Raw genomic sequence first — 11,404 nt, forward strand, 5'->3', positions numbered from 1 at the left:
TTATTAATATAATAATATATAATTAAATATACGTATAAAATTATTTTATTATAAAAATATATCAAAATTAAATTATATATGCACGTGCATCACAAACACTAGTACTATTGTTTTCTAGAATTTGTTGAAAGGAAATTATATTGGGTGATGGGTTATGGTTCAATACTTCAATTTGGTAAATTAGGGTTCATCTCCTATATGCATGGCAAGAGAAATTTAATGAAAGGATCATGGTGCAATCCATCATTATTTTATACATTTATTTTCACCATCTATCGGTCATGTTAATAATAATAGCATGGCTTTAAATGCAAAGCCAGATTACACAGATTACAGTATACAAAACTGGAGAGAATATAATTAAAGACTCTGATCTTAAATATATTAGGATCTGATCTTCATTACCTGATGTAGCTTTTACTAACGCCTTTTATTAAATATTGTGTCCTTTCTTAACTAAGAAACAACACCTAGGCCATTCTTTCTTAGCATTTGCCAAATCCCAAACTTCAGTTTTAGAATTTTAGATGATTTTAATTTTAATAAATTAACAGTATAAAATATTTTATATAATCATGTTATTATTTTTGTTTTTTTAAATGATCATTCATTTGATCAATAAAAATAGTAGTTATTTTTGTAATATAAGATTACATAATTAAATGTATGTATAGAACAAAAAATATTTAGTAATTAAAAAATATTAACAAAAAATAATTAGAACTTATCTTATTTAATATTCATTAATTTTTTAACTAAATAAAATAAATTTTGACTATTATTTTTATTTTTCTAATATTATCGTTATAAAATTACTTAGATTGATAGCGTATTAAAATTAAATTTATTTTAGATATAATAAAACAATATATACTACAGTAATATATGATTGATGAGGTTGTAACGACTTTAATGTTCTAACTAATAATGATCCTCACTTTAAATTTTATAAATTAACAAAGTATCATTATGAACAAAAATAAAAACTTTTTTCAACAAAATGTCATGGACACAATGACATATATTCATTCACAAAATACATATATATTTAGTGTTTTATCAAAAAGTTAAGATATTGATATTAAACATGAGACACCATAGATTTTCACTAGAATCTTTTCTTTCAAACTTATTTAAATTCTACTTTCTACCTTCTTCACGTTGATTACCAACAAATTTTTTTTTTAGAGACAAAATTATTTTTTTATTATAAACATATTTATATCTAGTTATTATTATCTTAATAACAACCAAATAGTCTATATGTATTTATGTGTATCTATATCTGTGTGCATATATGTCTGTATCAATATTTATGTTTTTATTATTTTGAGATAATAAACAAACACAATTTAAATAACACTTTCTTCTTTTAATTTATAAATATAAAAATGTTTAATTTAATTTTTTATATATTTTATATTATTATTATATGTATTTACAAAAAATATCATTAATTTATATGTAATTATAATAATCATTGAAGGGTGTTTCGACGATAAGAAAAAACAAAAAATAAATTATTTTAATCATATAACAAATGCGTATATTTTATAAAAAGATAAGTAAAGAAAAATATCATTTAAATATCTGAAGAAGTAGTATCATTTTGTCTACTATTAAAAAGATGTTTGCCTACTCTTATCATGAGACACATCGTTGGTTAAAATAGTACCAATGATTCAATCAAAATAAAACTAATATAACGAATATAATGATGCATGTCGAGATAAACTTGGTGTAATATGAAAAGAGTTTATATCATATAAAATTCTGATATAATTTTTACATATATAAAGGGTATTATATTATATTTTATATATACGGTAAAAGAATTAAACCCCACTAGTCAGCAAGTTGAAAACGTTGATGTAGCATTTAAGTCATTTGCTTGCTGTAAAATCTGAATGGCTCTATTTCCGCGTGCAGCTTTTGCTATATAGGTAGCCTCTTCAGTTTGCTCATCAATTTGTTTCTAACTGCAGATGCATATAATTACGGAGATCGTATAGAGGATCCTCCCTATCAGAAAGTTATTAGTCATGTGCAAATTCTGAAGGCTAAATTTGTGTTTTGGAATCTGGATTGAGATTGGAAAAATTGAGATTGAGTATTGTATTTAGTGATTAAATATTAGGATTAAAATTTTATTTTTTTAATATTTTTAGAAAATAAATATATAGGAGATTGAAATTTTTAAGGTTAAAAATTTTTATAATATTTTTTTTAAATATTTTTATTTAATTTTTTAAATTTTAAATTTATTCATCAATTTTTATAGTTATCTTAACCTATATACGACATTGAGACATAATACAATTCAATATATTTTATATCAAATACAACACAAATACTTAATTTAATTTTTGCCTTTCATATCAGTTTTTCCTTCAAACCCAACCTAAATTATGACATCGAGTTCTTCATAAAATTTTCTGACTTATCAAGGATGTTTATCTTTATAATGTTTCTAAGTTTATCAATTTTTTTTTATTGTATGTAGTATTTTATTCTATATAAATATACTTGTTTTTCGTAATATATATCTCTCTAAATATACAATTTTAATTTTGGTTATTCTAATTTGCGATTTAAAATCAAGGTTTTGAAAAATGGACTGAATTAGCGGTTCAATCAGGTTAATTAGGAACCAGTCTAATTTAACATCGTTTTGCAAAAAATTGGTGAAAATCCAGTAAAACCGGTATTTAACTGTCGAACCGGCTAAATTGACCGAATTTTTAAAAGTACCAATTTCCAAAATCCAAAAAAACGGCGTTGTTTTGACGCTGAATGAAACCCAAACCCCCTTTCCTTTCTTCCTTCTCTCACTCAAAAAATCCTAATCTATCCTCTGATCCCCTCACTACCTCTCTTCTCTTCGAAGTTCCAACATCCAACAGCCACTAGCCCACCACCCACTAGTCACCATCTGAAACCCATCTCACTTATACTCGTCGCCAAATCCTTTTTCTCGCAGTGGGTGCCATTGTTGCCGGTAAAAAAGTCTGCTCGGCCATCTTCTCGACGTTCCTCCTCTCCTGGCCGTTACACGAAGGGCTGCGTCGAGCTCCTAGCGTCGCTGTCGCGAAGGATTGCTGGGTCCGTCGATTGTTCTATTCGAGCTCACTATTTTTCTATCTGAGCTCACTTCCTTATTCAAGTTCTCTCTCTGGATCTCTCTGTTTAAGCTCACTTTCCTTCTCCGTCGCTGTTTTCTTTCTCCCTCGCTGCCGATACTTCAATTATTTTTTCTTATTTTCAATTTTTTTTAATAATACTGATTATGTGATTTTGAGTTGTTGAGTTTACTATTTTGAATTGTTGAGTTAGTATAATAATGATTTTATGATTCTGAGTTGCTGGGATTAATATTCTAAATTACTGCTTGTTCGAGTTAATTTTGTTGATGATTAATTTTGTTAATTTTTTATTTTCTGATTTGGAAGATACAATCACAAAATAATTTGTTATGAATAATTTATTATGTGAAATTGTAAAAATTTAAATTTTATTAGTTTACAAATAATTGAATTCAAATATTTTATATATTAAATTTTTAATAATTTTACTTAATATTTAATTAAATCTGTTGAACTCCGATTAAACCATTAAACTAATATACCAATTATCTTACCTGTTCGTTAACCAGCCTAATTTTTACAACCTTGTTTAAAATGTAAACCTTTTTTTTGCATTGTAAAATCATCGAATTTGGAGACCTGCAGCGTGAGATAGGTGATAAGTTGCGCAAATTTCTACATCTTTACAACTTTGATAGATCAATTTTTAGGTGATTCAAGATATATATCACGGGTGGCAACGGGGTGGGTAGGGGCAGGTTTTTGCTCTATCCGACTCCGTCTCACCCTACAATAATTCGTATAAAATTCGTCTCGTTTCTATCCGCAGATAGTAAAAAGTTGAACTATAACCCGTCTCTGCGAGTATCTGCCCTGCCTATATCCGCTCTATAATTATTAAAATTCAATAAGTAAAATTAAATTTCAAAATGTATATAACCATTTTCACATACATAACATAAATTAAAGTAAAATTTTAAATATGATACAATGTTATTAATTATTTTACTAATTATTTTATATATATTACACATATTATATATTAAAATTATATATATTATATATATATATCGGGACATGTATTATCTAAATCTGACCCCACTTCGTTTCGTCTAAAAATCCGTCCCGCAAAAAAATTCGCTCCAGTACGGCGGTGCGGGCGGATAATTACCTGCTCTGAACAAGTAGAAGTGAAATAAATATCCACAAATTCGAGTAGTATTGTCATCTCTGATATATATTGAACAAATAAATTCCGATAAAACTACCTTGAAAAAATTTGGTTACTTTCAAGACTCAATGAAAAGAACTTTAATAATAGATAAGACTACACATTATTCAAATAAAACTACTCTCTTTTCGTTTTTTTTAATTAAATGCCGTTTTTCTATTTTTTAAAATATTAATTAATTTTTATCTGTTATGTCTTTTATTATTAAATAAAAAGAGAAATTTAAAAGACTAAAGAATTAATGAAAAGAGAAAATAGTACTAGAGATATTTTAGTTTTTTTTTTAATCACTAAAAAATTTTTTGAAGTAACAATTGAGTTATTTCTGTATAATTTTAAAGTTAGAATTCAAGTCGTAAAAACAGATGTAATTATTAAGTTAGGCTATGCTGCATATATTAAAATATTATACTCTTGGAATACGACTATTCTCTTAATCTAGCATTAAAGCAGGATACTTGTGTACTGAACTATTTTTTTTACTAATTTTTTTTTATAAAATTTAACAATTATTTTAATACTCGTACAAAAGTAAGAAAGGAACACTTAACATTAAATGAAGAGTAAGACTCAAGCACATTGATTACTTACATTCAAATTATTTGGTATTGTTAAAATTTTCTATTGGAACCTATTATACTTTAGTCGATTATAGACCCCATAGATAGAAAGCTCTTCACATACATAAAAGGAAAAACACATTAGCATTCATGCTTCCTTTGCCAAGTGACAAGAGGTGGATTAAAACTTAAAAGGGAGGCACATATATATCATTGATATTTTGTAAGCACAAAAAAGGGAATTTGGCCATTGTCTATGGTTTTTGTTGGTATAACATAATTGAGTTTACTACTCTTAGAAAGGGATGGGGCCCTTTTAGTTGGTAAAGTGTAGGATCAAACCAATAAAGGTAGAAAGGTTTTGGGGGCATGCCAATGCCATGCCCTATTATCTTTAAGCAACAATTTGGCTGTTCCCCACTTCAAAATCATCAAACCACCCATGACTTATAATTAATGGCCTATTACTGGACAGGGTATAATGCCCATTCCATTATTATTCTTCATGTTTGCCTTTCTTAGATTATCATTACATATATTGTCTCTAATACAGAAATATAAATGTATACATTGTACTAAGACAAAACATACATGCGAGTAAAAAAATTAAACTTATAAAATGTTACAAGTTATCATGTCAATTAAAAAATAAAATTAGAACAACGATCTATTTTCGATATCTGCTTCTCAGTACAATATTTTGGGTCTATAGTTACAGTTTTTTTTGTCACGGTAAAAAACCGTGATCATAGACCTTCTATGGTTACAGTTTTTTAAGATGACAAAAAAAATTATGGTCACAATTTTTTAAAAAATGATGGCTTAAAAGGATTTATGATCAAGGTTTTGAGAAGTGATCAAAAGAGGTCTATGATCACGATTTTTTACGGTAACTCAAAAAGATTTATAATTACGATTTTTTACAGTAACAAAAAAAGTTTAATTTTCTGCGGTGTTATTTTATTATCATTATTATTTTAAGGATGTTCTTCTCTTTATTACTAAGAAAAAAAATATTAATCCCTTTAGGATATTATTAGGTTTATTTTTTTAATTATACTTTTCTTCGTAATAATAAGCATAATAAAATTCTTCTACTACCTCATCATCATATAAATCTCCACTACTATTATGCTAGTATTCTGGTTGGTACCAATTGCTTGTGCATGAAAGAAAGATTTTTTGTCTTATCTATTATTTCTCTTGTATGTAAAGTGAAAACCATCATGATTACATGCAAAGATCAGATGTATAATAACTGTTATAACATGGCAAGTCATTTTATCATTATATATATTCTTCTTGATAAAAACTCAACCATCAATAAAATTTATTATTTTTAGTGAATATTTTTAATTATTATTTTAATTTTTTTATATTTAATAATATATTTTTAATTCATATTTTTAAATATAATTAACTAATTATTGATTAAAAATAATAAATTATCCTGATTTTCTAATATTTTAAATATAATTAACTAATTATTGATTAAAAATAATAAATTATCCTGATTTTCTAATATTTTTTATTGGTCAATTATCGTCAATTGATATGACGATTTGGCTCAACTTTTCAACTCATTTGTCTAATCTCACTGTCTAAAAACTGTTTCACAATCTGTGTATATAAGCTACTGTGAATATTATGGTGGCTATATAAAAGGGAATATTAGATAATAAATTGGTTATTCATGATTGTGATGAGATTACATCCGCAAATAATATCAGAGACACTCTTGATGGGTCTTAAAAAATTATTCTTTCCTCCTTTATTTGAATTATTAACGTAGAGGGCAAGAAACTCACCGGTTTGAAATTAGCAGCCAAATCGAAAGTTAGTTTAGTCATCATCAATAATTTGTTGTTAAGTGGCAGATTGAGTGTCCGAAAAATAATGTGTGTTTTTTTTTTATCCATAATTTAAAATTAAAGCTATATATGGTCCAAATAAATCAGTTCAATTTCTTAAAAGTTATATAGAAATTCAACAGATTTAATTAGACTAGTCCAAAAAACCATATGGATTAACCTACTCAATCTATTCGGGACATGAATGCTATAACTTATGTCCAATCCGATTTGTATATGGCAAGTAAGACTTTGTCATCCACTAATTCAAATGTTATTCACAACTCATCTACTACCTCAACGTAAAATTCCTCAAATATTGAGGAAGAAATTACCTATTACTATAAGTTAAGAGATTTAGGAGTGATAGTTAAGTCATTATCTATTACTATAAATATCCCATTAAATTTAAGTTTTGTTCAATCCAAATTCGCTTAAGCATACTTTAAATTTTTGCTAACTTAAATATTAGAATTCTTTACAGATATCTTCTATCACCGTCCAAGCGAAGATGTCAAACAGTTAGACCCTTCACCTAAAGGAGTATAGATCTTACGTCTAGACCCAAATTTACCTTAGAACATTGATGTCGTTGCTGAAAACTTGGAGTCTGATCTTTGACAATGGTGGACGACCCACAATAAGATAGACACACTGCATTCGATTTAGAATCTATGAGAAGGAATCACCATAACGATGATCGAGCACTTTCCATCTATCATGACCACGAAAGAAACAAAAGAAAACAAAGGAGGACCAAGAGTGAGTTCTCAGGTACATATCCTGGAAGGATCGGGAGAAAGGAATGTAGCTGAGATCATGGAACTCGTCCATGGTCATCAAGGTTGGCTCAAACAACTGAGAGTCGAGTTAGAGCAGCAGCGAAAATCCGAACAACAATTTCGGAGGGAACTGCGTAACTGTAGAGAACTCGAAGAAAAGCTAAGAAAGCTGGAGGCCAACCCGAAAGGAAAAAGAAGTCGGGAAGATCATGACCCAATCTTCTCTAGACATTATAAGAAAAACGTTGAATACTATCAAATTTACCGAAAAATTCTGCAGTATTATGTTTACCGTTGGAATTACCATCAGAATAAATCCAATGGTATAAACCTCATCGGTAATTGTTTATTGGTGAATTTTTTTGTCTGTTGTTAATTACCGTCAAAAAATTTTCATTGGTAATTTTTACCGTCGAATTTTTCTCCCAAATTTGATGGTAATATATTATTAAATAATAATTAAATTAATAATTACTGATGAATTTATCTGATAATAAACTTAAATTTTTTTTAAAAAATTGTTAATCCTCATGTATTAAAATATGCTCATTAGCTAACAGCATAGCTTCAGGTGAAACATAGGACGATAACACGATAAATAATAATAATCCTAGATTACTAGTTATTCTCGTATGAAAAAAAAACATACAAATACTAAAATTTTAAGTATAGAAAAGATAGAGTGTAATTATATCAATGAATGAAATCTATACTAAAATTTCAAGTATAGGAAAAATAGAATATTTTTTCCAAAGTAAAAATTTAATTTCGCTTGCAATTATTTTTTTAAGAAATAATTAAAAAAAATGTAAAATAGGAGGTCGAAGCGTCTATATCAACTTACTTTTCATTCAAATTAGATTGTAATGTAAAAAAAAAATTCACCCTAAAATTGAAACTAAACTTAGATGAATGTTTAAAGTCTCGTACATGACCATAAAAAATACAACATAAAATTTGCCTACAGAACTAGAAAGTAAAAACTAAAAAGTAGAAACTCAAATACTAAGGAAGGCATATAATAACCATATAGGGGGAGGGAGAATTAGACTGATAATAAACAAGTATCAAAATAGTTGTAAATTTTTTTGAATTGAAGACAATGAAATATGAAAATGAAATAGATTTTCAGAATAAAAACTATTATGAAACTATAAGTTAAAAAGACAACAAAATTTTTGTAACACCAGGTTTATATGTAAAGTTTACTAGCAGAAGTTTCTTACCACCTATTCTTACTCACAAATAGAAATCATTTCACATTAACAGAGACACATTCTATCCAAGTAAGCATCTGAGGGGACAAAAAGATTACCCATCTTTTCTCGGCCTGAATTCTTTCTTCCTCTAACTTCATTTCCCTGGACGATTCAAGGGAAATTCAGTTTATAATTGTGCAAACAACACATACATTAGTGTTTTAACATTTTATATGGCATTGCATATTTTTGAATTTATTTTTCATAGAGACAAAGTTTATTTCTTCACACTACAATGAGATATTACAGTTGTAAGACTCAGAATCTTTGAAAAGTCTTTTTATGATCAAGTCTCAAATCATATGGTTATTTATAGCCTTAATTTCAGAAATTATTTTATTAAAGGTAATTAAGGCAAGTTTTGATTTATTAGATTTGAGATGAGTTATGATTATTATCCAAGTTTATAATTATTGGATTATTTTCTATATTTAAATTATAAAGTTGCTAGTTATGAAATAATAAGGATTTTATATGATTTGGATTAGATAAGTAATATTTTAAATATTAATACTGCTATCTTAGAAAATGAAAAAATTAAGTATATTATTTCTAATTATTTGATTTAGGCATTTTATTAAAAGTAATTTGCAAAAATGGATGATCAAATAGTATTTTCTATATACAATTAGTGTTGGATTTAATTTGTGTTTCAATTACCATATTATTCCCAAATTTATGTGAAATTACTATATTGCCCCTAACCCTAATTTACACACACACCCTACCAACCTATTGACCTAGCCGCAAAAAAAAAATCCCCTTTCCCCAAACCCAGCAGCCACACCCCTACCTATTTCCCTCTCACCCTCTCAGCAATTCCACACACATAGAAGCATGAACAGAAATGGAGACTGGGCCAGAAGGAGAGAAGGAGAGGGGGAAGAGCTTAGCGCCGCTGGCTAGGTAAGAGAAGGAGAGGGGGAAGGGCTTAGTGCCGCCGGCTGGGTACTGCCGCGGTGATCGCCGGACTGCCGCACGCAAGGGGCGTCGCCATCGAAGCTGCCTCGTTCATCCCTGCCCAGTCGCAGTTCTGCCACCCATCACCCTATTCCGTCGCTGGAGATCTCGGAGCCGCTGCTCGTTGCGCCGTCCTTGTCGCCGCCACTGCTTCCATCTCTTCCAACGGCGCTGCTACCGCCATCGTGAGTCGCCGCCAAAGAGGAAGCGTTGCAGCAACTGAATCCCGAGAGGGACAGGTTCACGAGACGGGAGAGAGAGCTGCAGGGAGAGGGAGGCCGTGCGTCCTGTCGCGCGCGTCGCTGCCCAAGGACCGCCGCTGATTCGTGCTGCGCGAAGCTAACGCTGCCGTTCCTACCGCCGGCAAGCCTCGGTTAGCACTACCGAAGCTCCGGCCATCACCGTCGTTGAGGAAGCTCATCGGAGTTGCTGGAGGCTGCCGCCGCTCTGCCTGGTTCTGTGTTGAGTCGCGCCGCCGTGCCTAGCTGCCGGAAAACCTCGCTGCCGCTGCTGGAGAACTCTGTCGGTAAGGGTTTTAAATTTGTGGTTTCGGTCATTTTGAGTTTCGAGAAGGTTTTGATGCTGCGCGGTTTTTATAGATGACCCACTAGAGCTTCTGGGCACCGCCGGAGCTGCTGCCGGGCCGGTTCGAAATCACAGCTGCTTCGTGTTGAAATTCTGGTAAGAAATTATGTTTCGAAAGCCCTCTGTTAGTGTCCCGTACGTGTATTAAAGCCTATACGTTATTAATGTTCCTAGAGTTTAGTAACTGAGGTTGCTTGTTGTAAATTAGAGCTGATTATGCTGCTGCGAATATGTGTGGGGCTGTGCTTTGAAGCTGCCTTTGATTTTGAGTTGAGGCGAAAAGAACTTATGAGGCGCTTGGATTATGGAATTGCGTTTGAGGTAGGGGCGCTTTCTAAAAACTATGTTTTATGTATTGAAATTATTACATATGGATACTGATGTGAGATATTGTGTATTTGGTGATTGTACCTTGGTGCGCGAAATTGTGAACAATACTTTTCACAACTCTCATAATCCCCGGTCATGAACCCCAAAAACTTGGTGTTCAATACCATGGCATTACACAACTTCGCACAACTAATCAGCAAGTGCACTGGGTCGTCCAAGTAATAAACCTTACGCGAGTAAGGGTCGATCCCACGGAGATTGTTAGTATGAAGCAAGCTATGGTCATCTTGTAAATCTTAGTCAGGCAGACTCAAATGGGTATGGTGATGAACGAAATAAACATAAAGATAAAGATAGAGGTACTTATGTAATTCATTGGTAGGAACTTCAGATAAGCGCATGAAGATGCCTTCCCTTCCGTCTCTCTGCTTTCCTACTGTCTTCATCCAATCCTTCTTCCTCCTTTCCATGGCAAGCTCATGTAGGGTTTCACCGTTGTCAGTGGCTACCTCCCATCCTCTCAGTGAAAACGTTGCCTATGCTCTGTCACAGCATGGGTAATCAGCTGTCGGTTCTCGGTCAGGCCGGAATAGAATCCATCGATTCTTTTGCGTCTGTCACTAACGCCCCGCCCTCAGGAGTTTGAAGCACGTCACAGTCATTCAATCATTGAATCCTACTCAGAATACCACAGACAAGGTTAAACCTTCCGGATTCTCTTGAATGCCGCCATCAATTCTAGCCTATACCACGAAGACTCTGAT

General features: G+C 31.0%; 1 long non-coding RNA gene across 1 annotated transcript in view; it reads left to right on the plus strand.

Moving 5' to 3' along the window:
• The first annotated feature begins 9,699 nt into the window (after positions 1 to 9,699).
• The window catches only part of LOC127743109 (uncharacterized), a 4,861-nt gene continuing 3,156 nt past the window's right edge, over positions 9,700 to 11,404 (plus strand). Inside the window, exons 1-3 of the long non-coding RNA XR_008004403.1 lie at positions 9,700 to 10,251; positions 10,325 to 10,406; positions 10,519 to 10,631. This is a non-coding gene — a long non-coding RNA (uncharacterized LOC127743109). The remainder of the gene's footprint in view (positions 10,252 to 10,324; positions 10,407 to 10,518; positions 10,632 to 11,404) is intronic.

This window comes from Arachis duranensis, chromosome 10, assembly GCF_000817695.3.
Source record: "Arachis duranensis cultivar V14167 chromosome 10, aradu.V14167.gnm2.J7QH, whole genome shotgun sequence".
Classification (NCBI taxonomy): domain Eukaryota; kingdom Viridiplantae; phylum Streptophyta; class Magnoliopsida; order Fabales; family Fabaceae; genus Arachis; species Arachis duranensis.